Raw genomic sequence first — 19,578 nt, 5'->3', positions numbered from 1 at the left:
AAAATTAGAATTGCAGCAAGGCCGTCCATGGAGTTCAATTTAAAACAAAAATCCCAACCCCAAATCCAGACTGAACCAAACCTTAACAGTGCAAAGGTTTCCAGATTTTTGCTTCACTTCATCAACATTTGTTATTTCCTAAAGGAAACCAGACAGGTTAATTGTGCACAATATATGTGGATACACTGATATTTCACACATAAACGTGTGTGCAAGTGCACACCTGTGTATGTATTAATTTTTCCCCCTGTTCTTCTTCATATCAGACTTCACCACATGGCACCAAAGCCATCATTTAATGTGGAATTCTGAAGCTAATGGAATGTGGAGAATGAGCTCTTGCTTTCCTATTGGTCACCAGGCTCCCCTTTAACTGCTGGGGGAGCACCAAACCTATAAACAGGTCTGTGACCATAGAAACCCCTAGATCAACTTTTCAATTTCATCACAGTAAAATAATTGGCTTAATTTTTTTTTTCTTTCTATACATTAGACAGAAAAAATGCCTGGCACGTGTGTTCAGATTTATATATTGTCCAAACCTATGTATTAGGGTTCAAAATTTGGATGGAATCACAAATCAGGTCATTTCTCCTGGTGGGAAAGGCAAATTTTTCTCTCCATCCAGGCTTTAGGAGCTCATTGAGACACAAGTGGAATTCAGAGCAAAAAACTCTTTTATCAGTGAAGTTTTCCACCCATTCCCATTTTAGGGCTGCATTCACAGATTTGCTTCCCACTCTTATTGAATTTTTCCCATTCACTTTCCCAGCTCTCTATACACAGACTGTGCCCTTATCCAGCTGAGTTTTGAGGATGTTTTTCATTAATCCAGCTGTAATTTCCCTTTGTACAACTTGTGACTGCCCATCCTCGTGCTGCACCTCTGAGCAGCTGCATCTCCTCCTCCAACCTCAACCTCTTCTGCTTTGGAAATCTGACTCAAATAAAGCCAAAATGGATAAACCCAAGCTTTTTTGGGTTTATTTGATTTGCTTTGTCAGTATGTGGTAGAAATAAATTCCTTCTCCTCCCCTTGCTTCTGTCACAGCTACCAGAGACTTTTTATACCCCTTGACACTTTTCCCTTCCTATTTGATACAACAAAAGAGATGTACCAAGATAAAATAGGAATATGATCCACTCTCCACCAAAAAAAACCCCAAAACACCTCAAATCTGATTTTCCATTGCTGTCCCTAGAATGAATTGTTTTTACAAGCTGTCATTTTGTTCCCAGTTTCTTAACCCTCATCCAATCCTCCATCTTTCCCAAATTTGATGATGTTCCAGCTTCCATGCCTTGCTCAAGGGTACTCTCTTCCTATTCAACACAAAAATATAACTGCTTATCTTCCAGCTTCATCAAGATATTAATATTTCTGCCTTTTCTTTTTTTTTTATTTTCATGCTTATTATTCACACAATCATCTCCTTTCTTCCATAACTGAATATTCAGCCTTACCTTTGATGCCTCAAAGAAGAAAATAAGGTCTTAGTTTTGGTTAAACAAGGTCATTGGGAGTCTAAATGGAGCTCCACTGATTTCTTCAGGCTCTGGGTTGAAGTTCACATTTAGAACTCTCATGATAACGTATTGATCAACATTTCCTTAACCTCATTATCACCCCAGACCTGATCAATTCTGTATTATCAATAATACCTGCTGTTCAACAGTGCTGCTACGTGACCACAGACAAGATCCAGGTCCTGGAGTGACCTGGAAAAGCAATGTAAGGGGCAGACTTTGCCCTGGAGAAGTTGTGAATGGAGCAGAGGACTCAGACAATGAAACAGTGACCTTTTTCCAGTGTTGGCAAAATCAACTTTACAGCCAGGGCTTTGTCTGACTCCCTGTGTTCCTTGAATGTGCCCTGGAATATCAGAGCACGGAGCTGCTGTTCCAACAGAAATCCTCATTTATTATTTACACAAACAAAGGGACGCCCCAGAACACAAGGTTCCAGCTGGAAAACTTGATGCCAGTAAAAATTCCATGCTCATTTCAAGCATATCTACCATTAACACACTGACTAAAGAGCAGGCCCTTGGATCTTTCATAGCCCATGGATATTATGCTCAAGCATTGCATGATTAGGGAATATCCATAGATTTGTCCAATTTTCTGCCTTGGAATGGGATGAAGTGCATCCACTGCCACCAATATTTCTGACTAGAACTCTACTGGCTACCAAGGGAGACCAGAATGGCCAATTTCAATGGAGATGTCCAAATTAAATATCTGATGAGCACAACCTCCCCTTCGTTGGGATCTGCTTGGAGTCCCAGCTTTCCGTTTGTGCTGGAATTTGCCATCAAAAATCCAGAGCTGCCCAGAAAAGCAGCACCAACATGGCCCTCTCAGAGAGGAGGCTTTGCTCTGGAGACAAGATTTCCTCCCTGGTGATCGTGTTGCAAACAAGTTCTGCCTCAGAGACTCGAGGCACAAAGAACAAAAAGGGATTTGAGCAGCCAGGTGGTGGAAGAAGGGAAGTGGAGGGAGGAGGGGGCTGGAGTGGCAAAGTGCAGAAACAGTTTTAAATATTTGGAATCTGCAATTGTATTTCCCCCTCCTTCCCCTCCCAGAGCTTCATTTCTTTTTTTTTTTTGAGCCCAGATTAACTATTCCCCCTACAATGCTTTTTCATAAAGGGATCAAGCCCATTGTTTATAGAATTTGCTAATAACAGCCTCAGTCTCTCTGTCACAGCAGAGTGATTCAATTACAAGACTGGACAATAAAAGCTCAATAAAGAAACTCAAATCCTTATTAAATTCTTTTTTTAAATTATTTTTTAAAAAAACCACCCGAGCGGGCTAGGATTGCCAGATTGGGAATTTGCGTGGAGCAGAAGAATGATATGATCTCTCTGAGTAGCACGGTGCAAATTAAAAGAGGTTTAGTGTTAAGTGCTCATGGCACAAAAGCAATTTTAAGTACCTGCAATCAGCTTAGGGTGGCTAAGCCTAAATATGTACAAATCGTGTAATGGGCAATATCCCTGGCAGTACCACGCAGAGCTCCCACTGCTGGGTGCTCCAGCCCTTCCCCAGGGTCCCACCACAGCTCCCTGGGAGTGGGAGTGGGAGTGGGATTGTGTGGGACAGCCTGTGTGTGGCTTGTGGGCCACCTAGTGTCCTGCTGGCGACTAGACCAAGGGTATGCTTCTCGTTCCTGGCGGGACAGCTTGGAAAGCAAAATAAAAACCAAAAAAACCCCAATTCAATCGCCTTCGTGGGCACAAAATGGGACAAAGAGAGTCAGGGTTTGCTGCACCTTGCTCTTGTCTGCTGCTTCACTTGGAGAGTCCTCCATGGAATTTGGTACCTATTGAAACCCCTCTTCCATTGGGAAATCCATTATTTCCCTTGTTGGCATCTCCATTTCTTGTTACCTCTGCTACACAGAATTTAGGGTTTTGGGGGTGTTGGGGATTTTGTTGTTGTTGTTGCTTTTTCCAGCCCGGCAGAATGAGGTTGTAGGATTATGGAATGGTTTGGGTTGGAAGGGACCTTAAAATTCATCTTGGGACACCTCCCACTGTCCAAGGCTGCTCCAAGGCCCAATGCCCAACCTGGCCTTGGACACTCCCAGGGATCCAGGGGCAGCCACTGCTGCTCTGGGCACCCTGTGGCAGGAACTTACCACCCTCACAGCCAGGAATTCCTTCCCAATATCCCCCTCTAAATCTCCTCTCTTTCACTTTAAAGCCATTCCCCTTTTCTTGTCCCTCTATCCCTTGTCCCCAGTCCCTCTCCAGCTCTCCTGGAGCCCCTCTAGATACTGAAGGGGCTCTAAGTTCTCCCTGGAACTTCTCTTCTCAAGCCAAAATACATTTTTCAAAGTCTAACAACCTCTCCATCATGAGAAATCTGTGTCCCGTGGAAGCCCTGAGAGCCAGAGACTTAGGCCCTTCCTAATCTCAAGTTTTTGGTCCACAGTGGAATTTTCTTAGTTTCCCCTCGCAGTGTGTGATTTCCAGGCTTTGCTCACGCTTCCTCTGAATTCTTCCAGCCACTCCTGGATTAATTTCCATCCCACCCCCAGATCCCTGCTTTGCCACCAGCATGGCAGTAAAACCTGATTTAGGACAGAGGACAAGGAATTTCCAGGGGAAGGTTTTGTGCATTTGAGGCTTAAGAGATGACTCCTTCTTTCAGCTGCTTTTCTGGCATCCACTAAGGAACTGCCCTTACAGGACCATTCCATGATCCTAAGACTTTTTTCCAAGGTCTAAATTGACAAGATAAGGGTCAGGAGTTATAAACTGGGAGAGGTTGGGTTTAAATTAGACGTAGAAAAGAAGAATTATTTTTTATGATGAGGATAGTGAGGCACTGGAAGAGGTTGGCCAGAAAAGTTGTGGATGCCCCACCACTGGAAATGCTTAAGATCAGGTTTTGATCAACTTGGTCTAGCAAAAAATGTCCCTGTCTATGGCAGAAGGGTTGGACTTGATGATATTTAAAAGTCCCAAACCATTCTGTGATTCTATAATTTAAAACAAACAAACAAACCCAAAACACAACACTGGGAACTGGTCCCAGCTGAATCCAGCACTGGATGAGGAAGCAGTGCCAGGCAGAGGACAGCAAAGCTGGAGAGCCCTCCCTGATAATATAAATAATGAGGAGAACATGACACTGCTGCTGGTCTTTGGGAGGGAGATCATCACCCAAAATTTACTCTGCTGCCACAGACCCCTCTGTGGGATTCATCCATCCTTAGCTAATTGCCCAAAATAGATGGGACAGTGCCCTCCTGAGTGACCTTTCCCTGATAAAAGCAGGAAACCTGGCTTAAAGCAGGGGCTTACATTTGAAATGGCTGCAGCTAAGGGAGATTAATTCTCCCCTCAGCACTCAGCTGAGTTAATCAGCAGGCTCTGGCTGGCAGCTCTGGGAAGACATGTGGAGCATTCACCCCATTTTTGGGTGGTGATTTATGATTGCTGGGATAAACTGTGCTCCCAGGAGGAATAAAGAAGCTCATCAGAGAGGTGTTCCAGTGAATTTCTTAAAGAATTGAGCAGGATGAACACAGGCTTTAAAACACAGAAGCCCAGAGATTTCTCAAGAGCTGCACTTGGGTCCTGCCTTGGTCAGCCTGTGAAATTTTGGATGTCCCCAAATTTTGGATGTTTTTAGGGATAAAATGGGGAGTTCATTCCTGATGGTAGCAACAGCCATGGATGCACTTGGTCTGGGGTTTGCCATTTAAAATTCAAATGTTGAATCGTATCCTGGATTGAATGTCTCAGACTTAGAGAAGAATAAGCTCTCTCAAAGTACCTTAATCTGCTCATGGTTCATGGACTCATGGAATCAGAACATCCTGATTTGTAAGAGACCTACAGGGATCATCAAGTCCCACTCCTGTCCCTGCACAGACACCCCAACAATTCCACCCTAAGGGAGGGGGTCCAAATGCTCCTGGAATTCTGGCAGCCATGGAAATGTGACCATTCCCTGAGGAGTTTGTGAAAACCCTTTTCCCAACACTCATTTCTCCCCAGCTTGGACTCAACTTCCAATTTTTAGGTGGGCATCCATAAAAAAGTCTTTGCCTTTCAAGATGAGGAATGACCTGTACATCTTATTTTCTCTCCTGATTTAAGAAATGTTTAGAAAGAACAGTAACGGTGAGGCAAAGGTAGAACTTTACCCCCATTCAATAAATATAAATTACACAGACTGATCAAATCCAGCCAACTGCTTTGGACAATATGAATTTTCCCATAGAAACTCCTCCGAAGTGGAATGAATTTCCAGGCTCTCAGACACGCAGTTTTTAATTAAGAGCAAAGCATTTATTAGAACGGATGAGAGCACTAAATCTGACCAAAATGCCTTTGAAGCTCCCAGCCCCCCTGCTTGATTCCACGGACTTCCCCTCCCTGCTTTATGTTTCACAGCATCCATAACACGGATTTATCAAAGGTCACTATGGCAACACCCAGGCAATGCCAGACAAATACGGGGCCGAGCCTGGAAACAGCACAAAACAAACTGAAATCGCCCCGTTCCCACCCAGGCTGCTCCCGCGGCCCTCCGGCTCCAAATTTAGATGGATGCTGCTATTAATCCTGCAGCCCAGATTACCTCAGCTGAGGTGGGAAGGCAGGAGAGGGAGATGGGGCTTGGACAATAATTCTGTTGGCACCTGAGAATTCCTGGAATCGCGGCCGCCTGCTGTTTGGCTTGGCGGCGTTGCCATGGCAATGAGGGCACTCGCCATTGATTCCTGGATTATGGCTGAGTCTTCCTTCCTAGGATTTGGGGAGGGGCATTCCCAATTCCTTAGGAATTCCAGGACTTCTGCATGTATCGTGTATATGAACCTGAACTTGCTGGCTGTAAAGACAAATATATAAATTTATAAATAAACCAATGTATAAATATTTAAATTTATAAATATATCAACATATCAATATATAAATATATCAACATACCAATATATCAATATATAAACATATCAATACATAAATATATATATAATTTGATAAATATATAAATATGTGAAAATATATAAATATATAATTGGATAAATAGATAAACAGATGAATAGATAAATATATAATGCATAAATATATATATAGATATATAAATATAAAAATAATTGTATATATTTTTATATAAATACATAAATAAATAAGTTTATCAGTATATAAATATAAATAATATATATAAAAGTATAAACATATAAATTAAATATATATTACATATTATTTTATATTATATTATATTATATTATATTATATTATATTATATTATATTATATTATATTATATTATATTATATTATTATATTATATTATATTATATTATTATATTATATTATATATTAAATTGTAATTAGTAATGTAAATATTATCTTGCTATATATAATTAATATATAAATAATAAATTAGTAAATATAAAATAAATATAACAATTTCACATATTTATAAAATATAGACCCTATATTTTATAGTATTATTAAAGATAATATTAATATAACTAATATTAAATAGCATTAACTATATTTATTATACATCACACATTACAAATATAAATATAAATATAAATATAAATATATGTATTTATATTTATATGTGAATGTATAAATATAGACATATTAAAATTACAGCTATAAATATTAGTATAACTATAACTGGAATATATGTATTTATATAAATATATAAATATATATTCAGCACACATACTCATAAAATGTGCAAATATCACATCTGTAATAAAGTATATCATATCTATATCAAATGAGACACTCAGAATCACAAATCTCCTCCCAAACAATGAAAATAATTTTCAGAAGTGATGGAGAACTTTAAAATATCTCAAAGCTCTTTCACTAACAATATTCAAAGTCGTTCTTCTGGAGGTTCCCAACCACAGTGGACTTTGCTTTCATTTTTGCTTTGTTTTCCTCATTTTGGAAAAGGGGCCACAATTAAGATTTTATTCCCGAGAAAGAAGAAATAATATCCAGAAGGGGAAAGAATTCAGAACCAGTTTTGCTCTCTATTCTTGTCTAATTCCTGTCTCTTCTTGTCTAATTTTTATTCTCAGGTTTTTCCCCACAATGCACACACAGCCCAACACAGGCACAGAAATCTAGGTGATAAAACCCCAATGGACTGCCAGGGGCAAAGTGAATTTCTCAGCAATTAGGATAATCCAGAATAAAAGCAGCTGATGAAGCCTCACCTTTCTCCCTTTATTGCACATTATCTTTGTGCTCAGTGATCCAGTAGCCTCCTGTATTTCAATGGGAACCTCCCAGGGTGAGAACCATTCCCAGAAAGCAGCAGAATTCCCTTTAAAATTGGAGTTTTTTCTGCACAAGTTGCTTCCAGGAGTATTTTCTCCCCACAGTCCAAAGGCTGTTCTAAAGACAGAACAGTCCATTTCCTCCTGGGCTTTATTTAATTTTTAATTTTTTTTTTTTTTTTTTTTTTTTTTTTTTTTGGCATTCCTGAATGCTTTTCCAGTGTTAATCATCTTTGGAAAATCCCTCAGAGACAAGAACATTATCCTGATTTTATTGATGGGAAGCTGATAAATAATTGAGATGAATGTGAAAATATCCAATTATTTTGGTGTCCAGGCTGAGCTGGGAGTTCCTGCTTTGGCAAAGCTTTGAGCATTTTTACCTTATTAATCTTCCTCCAACTTCATCTGCCTAGAAATAATTTATTTCTCTGAGCAGCTCGTTTGCACTGGGGAGAAAAGAGCAGAGTCAGAGTCACTTCATCTCCAATGTCTTGGATGAGCACCTTGGGGCAAGATAAATTTCCCTCTAAAACAGATTAATCCCAGATTATTTATTTATTTGAGGAAGTTTCCCTTAATTTGCAGTTGGGAGTGCTCCATACTTCATTAAGACACTGAAAATCAAGGGATTCAGGGACCTGTGGGAGATGATCTGGCCCATCTGTCTGCCAGAATTCCAAAATCCGAGTCCCAACACATGAAAACTTGGATTTCTGATGTTTGTACTGGGAAAAAAATAAAAATTTCTCAGCCTTCTTTGCTGGAAGTTGATTTTGTTTGATTTTTTTTTCTTGGTGAGAGAATCATCATTGTGAGGTGTGTTGGAAGTGAAATAAAATAATAAAATGGTGGGAAAGGGATACAGGGAAAAATTCTTCCTCAGTGGAAACGAGTGAAATGGATTTTAATATTTCACTCACTGGAATGAGTGAAATGGATTTCAATATTTAAAATTTTAATATTTAAAATCTTATTATATGATAGTAATATTTATAAATATTTAATATATCTAAATTATATTTAATGTGGTTAATATTTAATATTTCCCCTCTCCTTGGTGCTGTGCTTGGATTTATTCCCCTCCTCTTCCACACACCCACATTGATGCCCACATCAGCCACGGATGGGGAGGCTTTTCCCTCATGGATTCTGAACAGAGCTGAAGATCTCATCTAACAGTCACACAAACAGAGGGCTCCTCTTCCACAGGCACAGAAAAATCCCAGTTTTCCATGAGTTTTCCACTTGTATAATGACACAGTTAATTGTTTGGTCCTTAGGGTCGCGTCTCACAGCATTCAGAGTGATCACTTGAGAATGGGATTATTTTTGAGGACGTGGAACTGTTGGATTAGTTCTGAGACATTTTATTAGATTAGTTCTGAGACATTTTATTGGATTAGTTTCTGAGACTGAAACCACCCCAAAAAACCTCTAAATGTCTTTTTCTGATCAGATTAAGCACAGAGGAAATGCTTGTACAAACAAATAAAATAAATATCATCAAACTACTGAAAATGAGACTGTTTTTAAAGAATGTAGAGTCACAGAGATTATCAGTAAAACCTCTAAAACTTTGCTGTGCACTGCCTAAATATGATTTCATTTGGGAGAAAACAAGAGTGGGGGTGAAGTGAATTCAGTGTGGGCCACCACATTTCAGGAACAAGAGGTGAACCAACCATTCAGAGTTAGATGAAAACAATGGGAAGGATCAGAATTCCAGCAAAAAATGCCCACAAGGGAATAGCACTTCAGCATTCCCAAAACATGAGTCCATACATGAGTTTAATAAACACAGCACTTAGAGAAATTAATAAGTTTTTTTCCATGCAATGTCTTTAACTGTCCTAAATACTCCAATTCCAAATATTTTTCAGATTATACTCATGGAATAGCAGGGATCCTCGTTGTTGCTGTTACAACCTGTCTCCAAAAATGCCATGACTTCAAGAAAAACCCTCCAGAACCATTTTTTCCCTAATTCCACAACTCCTGTCCTACCAAAAGGAACATTGGCCACCTCACCTTTCCAGGGAACAACCTGCAGGTGTTCAGGCTTAGGGAATATGGGTTGAGAAAGGAGATGTCCCAAAGTCTCAGGATACAGGGATATTCTTCATAACAATTAAGAATAATTAATTCTTAATTAAAATTCTTCATTTCAAGTTCTCTGGGGAATCACATCCACAATAACCCCGACCTAATAAATGAACCAGATTTATTCATGCACTTATCTTTTTTAAACTTTTCTCAATAAATCTGTGCCTCAGACTTTGCTACTGGCTGCTTCCTTGAAAAAATTAATGATGGGAGGAATTTGGCTCAGGGGTTTGGTTGTAAAAGTTTTACTGCATTTGAAATGCAGAGCCTCCTGACAGCTGGAATTCACCCTCGGACAGGGTATTGCCTTCCTGGCATGTTGAAGCTGATTAAATTATTTTCATATTATTCTAAATGAGTCTTGGAGAGTCTGGGGGGTTGGATGTTTCTGTGATGCCATAAACTCAGACACCTGCTAAGCAGCTGGGAAATCTGGGGAATTCTGGAGCAGTTTTTGATCAGTACAAGGTGAGAAAAAGTGACTGGGGCAGGCAGAGTGTTTAGAATTCCTCAGTAATTCCCTTTTTATTATTAATAGAGTTCATGACCTGAGAATAAGCTTCACCTCAACATCAGGGTGGAGTTTTCACCTGCTGGATGGAAAAGGGACCCTGGAGGGGGAGGCACTCATGAGGCCACCAAGGTGATCCCAGGGATGGAAAGTCTGAGAGAGTTGGGATTGTTCACCCTGTGGAGGAGAAGCTTTGGGGTGACCTCAGTGTGACCTTCCAGGACCTGAAGGAGTCAGCAGGAAAGATGGAGAGAGTCAATTTCTAAGGGATGGAGGAACAGGACACAGGGAATGGCTCCCACTGCCAGAGGGCAGGGATGGATGGGAGATTGGGAATTGTTCCCTCTGAGGATGAGGAGGGCCTGGCACAGGGTGCCCAGAGAAGCTGTGTCTGCACCATGATCCCTGGAAGTGTCCAAGGCCAGGATGGACACTGGGGCTTGGAGCACCCTGGGATAGTGGAAGATATCCCTGCCCATGGCAGGAAGTTTGGAATGAGATGATCTTTCCAGTCCCTTCCAACTCAAACCATTCTATGACTCCATGATATTTTTTTCACCAGTAAATCCTGGATAAAGCACCTGGGGTGTGAGGTGTGTGTTTGGCCAAATGAATCATTTTCCACCAGCCCACAAGAAGCTGCATCATTTGTTTGTTTTCCTCCTCCTTCCCCCCTCTCTCCCAAACCCATCCTATTTCCTGCCCCAATGAAAGGGTTTGAGACTCATAATCAGCAAAGGCACAGTTGGAGACAGTGACCACGGCAATCAGAAATGAATTTGGCTTTCAGGAGCCACGGGAGTGGCCACAAAATGAATTCCCCCGGGGATAACAAATTTAGTGTGAGCTGTGGCCGTGTGTGGGATCCCCTTCCTCAGGAGATCTCCCAGCGGTGCTGATTTTTGTGCTCTTTGCCTGAGCAGACCATCACCCTCAGGGCTGTCACTTTCCAGAGTGAAAGATGCACTGGCAAGGAATATCCAGGCAGTGGGAGAGAGGAGCCAAAGAATTCCAAGCCACAGCCTCTCCTGTTCCTGCCCACTGGATTACAGCTGCAGCCAACAGAGGGATGTGGATGAAACAAGAGAGCAGGAGAATGTGGATGCTGTGCCCAAAGAGACACTGATCTGGGAGGGCTTGGGACACCAAAGGGGCCCAGAAAATCAGGGAGGGTAGGAAAAGAAGGAAAAAGGGAGAATTTTGGACCCTGCTGCCTAATGAACATCACCTGGTGGCCTCAGGGTGACCCAGCTGGCCAAGTGACACTGGTGAGGGACTCTGTGACACTCCTGGGGTGGTGGAGGCCGGAGCAGGAGTCTCTGTCAAAGTGATGCCTTGTGCAGGCTGACCTAGAGTAGAGGCTGGACAGAGCTAAAGAATAAAGCAGGGATTGATTCCAAGGATCTCCTCCATGGACCCACCTTGGGCAGCACCAGAGCCCAGCCAGGGCTGCACCCAAGATGACCCAAAATGGCCCCAAAATGCACGAGCGCTCCCGGGGTCTCTCCCTGGGATCAGCTCTGCTCCATTTGCACCTTGCAGTTCATTGTCCCAGCCCAGCTTTAGCCCAGGCACTCCCACCCTGCTTGTTTTTCTCTCTCCAGCCCACGGGGTTTGTGCTCCTGGGCTGAGATTTGGCTCATTTGTCCTTGGTGCCCAGCTGGAGCAGGAATTGTTTTGTCTCCCTGCTCTGTGCACAGAGCTCACCATGCCCTGATGTGAAGCTCAGCCCCACACACTAAAGCAGCACAGAATCTGAAAATATAAAAGCTAAACATAAAATATAATCTAAAATATAAAATCTATAAAATCTGAGACATCAAAAGAAGGATCCATTAAAAACCAGAGCTGTGAGGAGGCACAGGGAGGGTGGGGTGGTACAGAAGATTTCCCTCAGGGGATCTCCCAAGCTGAGGTGGTCACTGCTCCCTCCCTATCAGCTCCCAGACTGATGGGGGCTCGTTCTCCCACCCCTGTGCTGTATTCCAGCTCAGAGGAATGAGTCAGGCTCCCAGCTTGAATTCCTTGGATATGAAACTCAGCATGAGGTATGAGGGGAGCTGCAGCTCAGTGGAGGCCACCTAGAAAAGCCAGTGTTGTTCTTAGTGAGGTGAGTTACCTCATCCCAAGCCAGGAGGTGGGAAAAATCCCAGGATCTCACCTTTCCCCAGCCCTCAACATCTCCACCCAGTCCTACAGAAAAACACTGGAAAACTCTCCAAGCTGAAGGAGCCTCATGAGGCTTTCTGAAAATGATAAAACTACTTCTTCCTAATCCAAATTTTTCTGCCTTCTTTTTTTTTTTTTTTAACTTTCCTTTATGTGGTAACACTAAGGAGTGATAGGCACAATCCCTGGTTCAGGTCGCATTGAGTTCTGATTTTTGAGATTCCAAAGGAAATGGGAAGTTCATATGAAATGGGAAGGGGCTATGGTTTTGATTTTAACAGAAAGGATTTTCCCAGTCTGACTCCAATGAGTGATTGCCTTTTCAAGCAGCTCAGAATTTCATGACTTTTTTTTCAGTCTTCACAAAGGAAGAGGTCACCTGGATAAAGGCACTGTCACCAAATTAAATTTGGCTAAATTTGACAATGAAAATGGAGCAAAATTCAAATTGGTTTTGGGTCACAGTGTAAATTTTCGTATTTAACTCTAAAATAGTGATCTGTCAGTGCCATGGCTGAGAATTTCAGATTTCTCAGTTCAGTTCAAAATACGAGTTAAAGCTTGAAAGCCTTTGCATCAAAATAATTGAAAAAGAATAATTATGCCCCATTTTGCAGATGCTCAGGCACAAGCATGAAGGTGTTTGTTGCATTGTTCACAGGGGTCCCAGGATGAGGGAAGAGAAAAGAAAGTTGACTCCATGTTCAGAAGGCTTGGTTTATTATTTTATTATATATATTATGTTAAAAACTATACTAAAAGAGCAGAAGAAAGGATTTCATCAGAAGGCTGGCTAAGAATAGAAAAGGAATGAATAACAAACGTTTGTCTCTGACCAAGACAGTCTGGACAGCTGGACTGGGATTGGCCATTAATTAGAAACAACCACAAGAGACCAATCCCAGATCACCTGGTGCATTCCACAGCAGCAGATAAGAATTTTTTACATTTTGTTCCTGAGGCCTCTCAGCTTCTCAGGAGGGAAAAATCCTAAGGAAAGGATTTTTCATAGAACGAGTCGGTGACAGGTGTTTGCCCAGGAATCACTGGCACATCTGGAAACTTGCTGACCTCTGGGAAGGAAGGTTCCTTCCTCCAAAAACATATCTGTGATTGGGAAGTGCAACTCAAAGCAAAAAAAGCCTTTTTTGTGAGCTCCCCAAAGGCAGAAGCTTGGAGAAAACCCAGAGGTTCAAACACCAATTTTTATTTTTCAGTTTTTCCTCTCATGCTTCTTTCAACTTTGCACAACCTCTGAGATTTGGATCTGCCAAGTTTCACACAGCTCTGCTCAACTTTTGCTCAAGGAACAAGTCCTCTGACCTGGAGTCAGATCCTAAAATTCTCCCTTCTGAAGGGCTCCCACTTCCCAGGGCCAGCAGCGCAGCTCCATTGGCCGATGGGATTTGATTAATCCCCCTCTAATGAGGAAGTGGAGCAGCTGAGATGAAAGCCTGAGCCCCCAGTGGGACAAGGTATGAACTAATAAGCCAAGCTCAGCTCATACGGAGATCCGGGCATTCCCGGAGAGGATTGGAACCAACCTGACTTTGGTGTTTTGATCCAAATGATGCCAAAAAAAAATCCCCACGGCATCCAAAACCTAAAGCAAGAAGTCAACAATGCTTCCACCTGTCTGCCCACTCCTGGTACTACTGGATATTCAGTGGCAAAAAACTGCTAAATTTACCCCAAATTTCACTGGCTGGCAGAATTGGGACTTGTTTACCCTGTTTGCAGAGGACAGAAAATACCTTGGAATGCACTCCTGGTGATGAAGAAATTCATCCTGTGTTTAAAACTGCACGGAGAGATGGGAATGTGGAAGGGAGGAATGTAATCACAGGAATATGGGCTGAGTGAGTTTGGGATGAACCCCACAAACAATGAGATTTATTGAATTTCAAAAAAAATGGATCCACTAAAAGGAGAAATTTAAAACTGTCCCCAAACCACCCAGCAGAGAACAGGCTGTACATCCTTGGCTAATGGATATAAGTCCTTTGGAGTGGTGTTTTCCAAGATCTGGAGGGGAAGAAAAATACTTTGCTGTTGATGTTATGTGAGCCTACAGACTTTGTAATGATGGTGGTGCCCTCACAGAATAAAACAGGCTTCACCCCCAGGAATTTCCTTCCTCAGACATCAATTAAATACAATTTTTAAGCATGACTTTTCCTTTATGTAACATTCCTAAACCCATCCCTAATTAACAAAGCATGCAGGAGGACTTGACTGGGGGATCAGATCTTCAAGCAGGGCTACTCTTAAATTAGATGGGCTGGGAGAGTGGGAAACCACGGCACAGAGGGCTGGAAGTCTGAGATGCCAGGGATGACACAAGGGGGGGACAAATGGAATTTGCTCCAAAGCCAATTCCACAAGTGACTGACAGTCAAAAAAGACAGTTTGAACAAGCACATTTGAACAAGCTGCTGCCAATTAGCTGGAGAGCCTTGACGTGTCATTTTGTGATGTTGGGATTTTGCTTTGCACAGAGAGATGGATCCGTGGAAAATTCCATTGGTTAAGATTCTCATTTTCCTCTCAGAGTGAATTACTGGTTGCAGATCACTGTTCCTGTGACAGCAAGCTGCTTTGCCAGGAGTTTCTCCCAGGAATGTAAATTAAAGTGCTAAACTGCATTGCACTGGATTTGGGAATGGCATCCAAATGAACTGTCTGGGACAGGTATCAAATCTCATTTAAAATCACAGAACCAGAGAGCCACAGCATGGTTGGAAAGGACCTTCAGGATCCTCTTGTTCCACCCTGCCATGTCAGGGACACCTCCCACTGTCCCAGGGTGCTCCCAGCCCCATCCAGCCTGGCCTTGGGCACTGCCAGGGATCCAGGGGCAGCCACAGCTGCTCTGGGCACCCTGTGCCAGGGCCTGCCCACCCTGCCAGGGAACAATTCCTTCCCAGTCTCCCATCCATCCCTGCCCTCTGGCAGTGGGAAGCCATTCCCTGTTTCCTGTCCCTCCATCCCTAGGAAATTTTCTCTCCATCTTTCCTGCTGAGTCCTTCAGGTCCTAGAAGGCCACAGTTAGGTGATCCCAAGGTGATGTTGTTGAGTCAGGAATGGACAAAATGATTTTATGGTTTAGAAGGTGAAAAAGAGAGATCTTTTATTAAGAGGTAGCATCCTTTTATAACCACGATCACTAAGGTGAAATTTGATTGGTTTTAAAGTAAAAACTTTTCACACTATGGGTGAACTATGAATAGCACACTCTGAAGGTACATACCTATAAACAACATGAACAGAAAGAGAGATAATAATTGGTTTTATTTTTCTTCTCTAAGTTTTCCAGGCCTGAAGCCTTGGAGAATTCTCTTTAACTGAACTGAGAATCTCCACCCCAAAGCTTCTCCTCTCCAGGTGAACATTCCCAGCTCTCCCAGCCTTCCCTCCCAGCAGAGCTGCTCCATCCCTGGGATCCCCCTGGTGCCTCCTCTGGGCTCTCTGCAGCAGCTCCAGCTCCTTTCCGTGCTGGATCCAGGGCTGGGGCAGCTCTGCAGGTGGGGCCTCACCTGAGCACAGGGGCACAGGGGCAGGATTCCCTAATTCCCTGCTGCCCAGGCTGGGGGATCAGCCCAGGATAAATTGGATTTCTGGTCCCAGTGCACAGGGCCGGGGAATGTCCAGTTTTGACCCAGCAGCACCCCCAGGTCCTTCTCCCAGGGCTGCTCTCCATCCCTTCATCCCCAGCCTGGGTTGATCCCGGGGTTATCCTGACCCCACCTTGCACTTGGTCCTGTTAAACCTCCACGAGCAAAGGTGACACCTCAGAAAGGCAGAGCAGCATCAACAGTATCGCAGCAACATGAAGATCACATATAAAAGCAAAATGCCCATTTTTTCATGGAAGTCTGAGGGTTCCTGGTGGATTTCAAGGAATACAGGACCATCAGACCAGGGATGCCCATGGACCACTTTCCCACTAGTTCTGGCACAGAGGATGCAGGACGGCATCCTGTCCTTTGGGAATGCCAACAGCATCACTCAGCTCTGTGTCCTCTGCAAATCTGCTGAGGGTTTGGAATTCCACTCTGGACTCCATTTGCTGCTCTGCAAGGCTGGTGTCAAACACTCAGAACTCCATCTGGTGAGACTGCATCTTGAGTGCTGTGTCCAGCTCCGGGCCCTCAGTTTAGGAAGGACATTGAGATGCTTGAGCACATCCAGAGGAGGCAACGAGGCTGGAGAGGGGCTGGGAACACAAACCCTGAGAGGAATGTTTGAAGGAGCTGGGGCTGTTTAGCCTGGAGAAGAGAAGGCTCAGAGGTGACCTTATTGCTCTCTACACCTTCTGAAGGGAGGCTGCAGACAGGTGGGGTCGGTCTCTGACAGAGCCAGAGGACACAGTCTCCAGCTACGTCAGGGAAGTTATAGGTTGGATATTAGGAAAAGATTTTCACCAAAAGAATAATAAAGTACTGGAATGCTCTTCCCAGGGAGGTGGTAGAATCACCATCTCTGGATGTGATTAAAAAAAGCCTGGACATGGCACTTGGTGCTATGGTCTGGTTGAGGCGTTAGGGCAGAGGTTGGACTCGATCTTCTTGGAGGTCTCTTCCAATCTCATCATTCTGTGATTCTGTGATTCTGTGATCTGTGTCCTAAAGGAGTCCAGAGAGCCATGCAGGGGTGACCCAAGCCCACACCATTCCTCCTGAGGGATTTCTCTGGGGTGAAATGACCCCAATAACCCAAGGGTTGGGCATAATGCTGAGATGGTGACGATGGAGGGGTCTGAGGAAGGTGGGTGAGCTGGGAAGGCTGAATGTAGCCAACAAGGTGCTGGGAAGTGAAGAGGGAAGGGAGCTGGGAAAAGCTGGTTCTGCCGAGGGCAGGGAAGCCAGCTTGCCATTGTGATGGTGGGACATGGGACAAGGGGTTTTGGATCCTTCAAGCTGATAAAGAGGGATTGTGTTACATCACAGCCATGCTCTGCTCCTCCAGCATTTCCAAGGGAACTGCTCTGATCTCATCCCAGCTAAAATAAGTCCTTGGCATGTGTTCCAAGGCCTTGATCCCACCCCTGGCTGATGCTTGGAGCCACCCACCAAGAAGGGAAGCAACATCACATGGCGTGGCCAGCTGGGTGCTGTCAGGGACTGCCCAAACTTCCACGCAAACTGCAGAGGAAGAACCACAGCCCCACACCAGGCCAAGAGGAAAACCTTTTCCCTGAATTCATCTCCTCCACTGACAGTATTAATCAGGCTGACATTGAGCTGGGAGCATGAGGAGAGGGCACTGCTTTGACTCAAATCAAACAAATCTCCTAAAAAAGTCCTCACTAATTATGTCTACAGACTTTCCCAGCCTCAGTTAAGGTGAATGAGCCCTGATTGAGTAGTTCCTGCTCCAAATGTCCCCAAAATTACACCTGTGCCAAGGATTTCCAGAGCTCTCTGTTGGTCACAGCTGGTCTGAGCTTTGCCAGCCATCTGTGCCTGGGTGTTTGGAGTCTGGCTGTGCAAGAGAAGCAGACAGGGCTCTGGAAAGAACAGTTTTATTTGGAAAGTGCTCCCCAATGCTCCCCTCAAGTCTTTTCCTGCTGGTGTGAACACACAGAGCCACAGAGGGCACCCAGAGTGAGCCCACCTCCAGCAGGTGCTGTGCTGCTCTCACAGATAAACAGTCTGGCAAAGTCCAGGTGTTTTGTTATTTTTTTCCCTGAGGATCTGGTTGATTTTCCCAGGGGATGCACAGAAGGGTTTGAAAAAAGCATCCAGATGTAGCTGGAGGCAACTGGGTGCTTGTCATGGGGAAGCTTATGAAAAGGAACCATGGAATGGTTTGGGTTGGGAAGGGACCTGACAGCCCATCCAGTGCCACCCCTGCCATGGCAGGGACACCTTCCACTGTCCCAGGGTGATCCAAGCCCTGTCCAATCCGGCCTTGGATGCTTCCAGGGATCCAGGGACAGCCACAGCTGCTCTGGGTACCCTGTGCCAGGGCTTGCCCACCCTCACAGGGGACAATTCCTTCCCAATATCCCATCTAAATCCACTCTCTCTCACTTTGAAGTCATTCCCCACTGCCCTCTCTATAAGTTAGTTCAGCTCATTAAACCTACTGTAGAGAAACTCTAGCGGAGCTGAGCTCTCAATCCCTGTTTTCCAGTGAAATCCCAAAGGCTGAAGGACTTAACTTGAACTCCCAAAGCCCACAAACTAAGAATAATGGGGCTAGATTTTATCCCCATAGATCAGAGATTACCTTCTCCCAGGGCAACTCTGCTTTTGTTTCTGACCTCAGAGCGGAGCGAGCCAAGAAGTGACTCAGATCTCCCACTTGCAACCATCACCAGGATTCAGAGGGAGGTTTATCCTGGATGAAAATGGAAATTCCTGCATTGAATCTGCACTAAAACAGATGGATTGTCTGAAAATTCGGTGATGGTTGTCGGTGTCAGGCCCTAGCCTAGGATTCCTTCTGGAATGGTGTCTAGCACTGGATTGCCCAAACAAGAGTCTTTTCCACCACAATGTTGATATATTTTCCCCATCTACAGGCAGGAGAAAGAAGTTTCCTCAATCCCTATAGCCAGTGGTGGCCCTGAATTCCTTGAAATCCATGAGAAATCCTCAGATTTCCATGAAAAAACGGCCAATTGTTTTTACATTTGGTCTTTTACTGTAGCTGCAATGCTGTTGATGTTGCTTTGCCTTTCTTTTGTTTGTGGAGGTGAATGCTCCCCTCTGCTCCTCCCTTGAGAGATCCCACCTGGAGTGACGTGTTCAGATCTGGAGTCCAACATCAAAAGGACATGAAACTCTTGGAGTGAGTCCAGAGGAGGCCATGGAGATGTGCCAAGGGCTGCAGCCAGGCTGGGAGAGCTGGGAATGTTCCCCTGGAGAGGAGAAGGCTCCAGGGAGAGCTCAGAGCCCTGCCAGAGCCTGAAGGGGCTCCAGGAGAGCTGGAGAGGGACTGGGGACAAGGGATGGAGGGACAGGACACAGGGAATGGCTCCCACTGCCAGAGGGCAGGGCTGGGTGGGAGATTGGGA

The sequence above is a fragment of the Haemorhous mexicanus genome, chromosome 1 (assembly GCF_027477595.1).
Source record: "Haemorhous mexicanus isolate bHaeMex1 chromosome 1, bHaeMex1.pri, whole genome shotgun sequence".
Taxonomy (NCBI): domain Eukaryota; kingdom Metazoa; phylum Chordata; class Aves; order Passeriformes; family Fringillidae; genus Haemorhous; species Haemorhous mexicanus.
Note: the sequence above shows the minus strand (reverse complement) of the source record.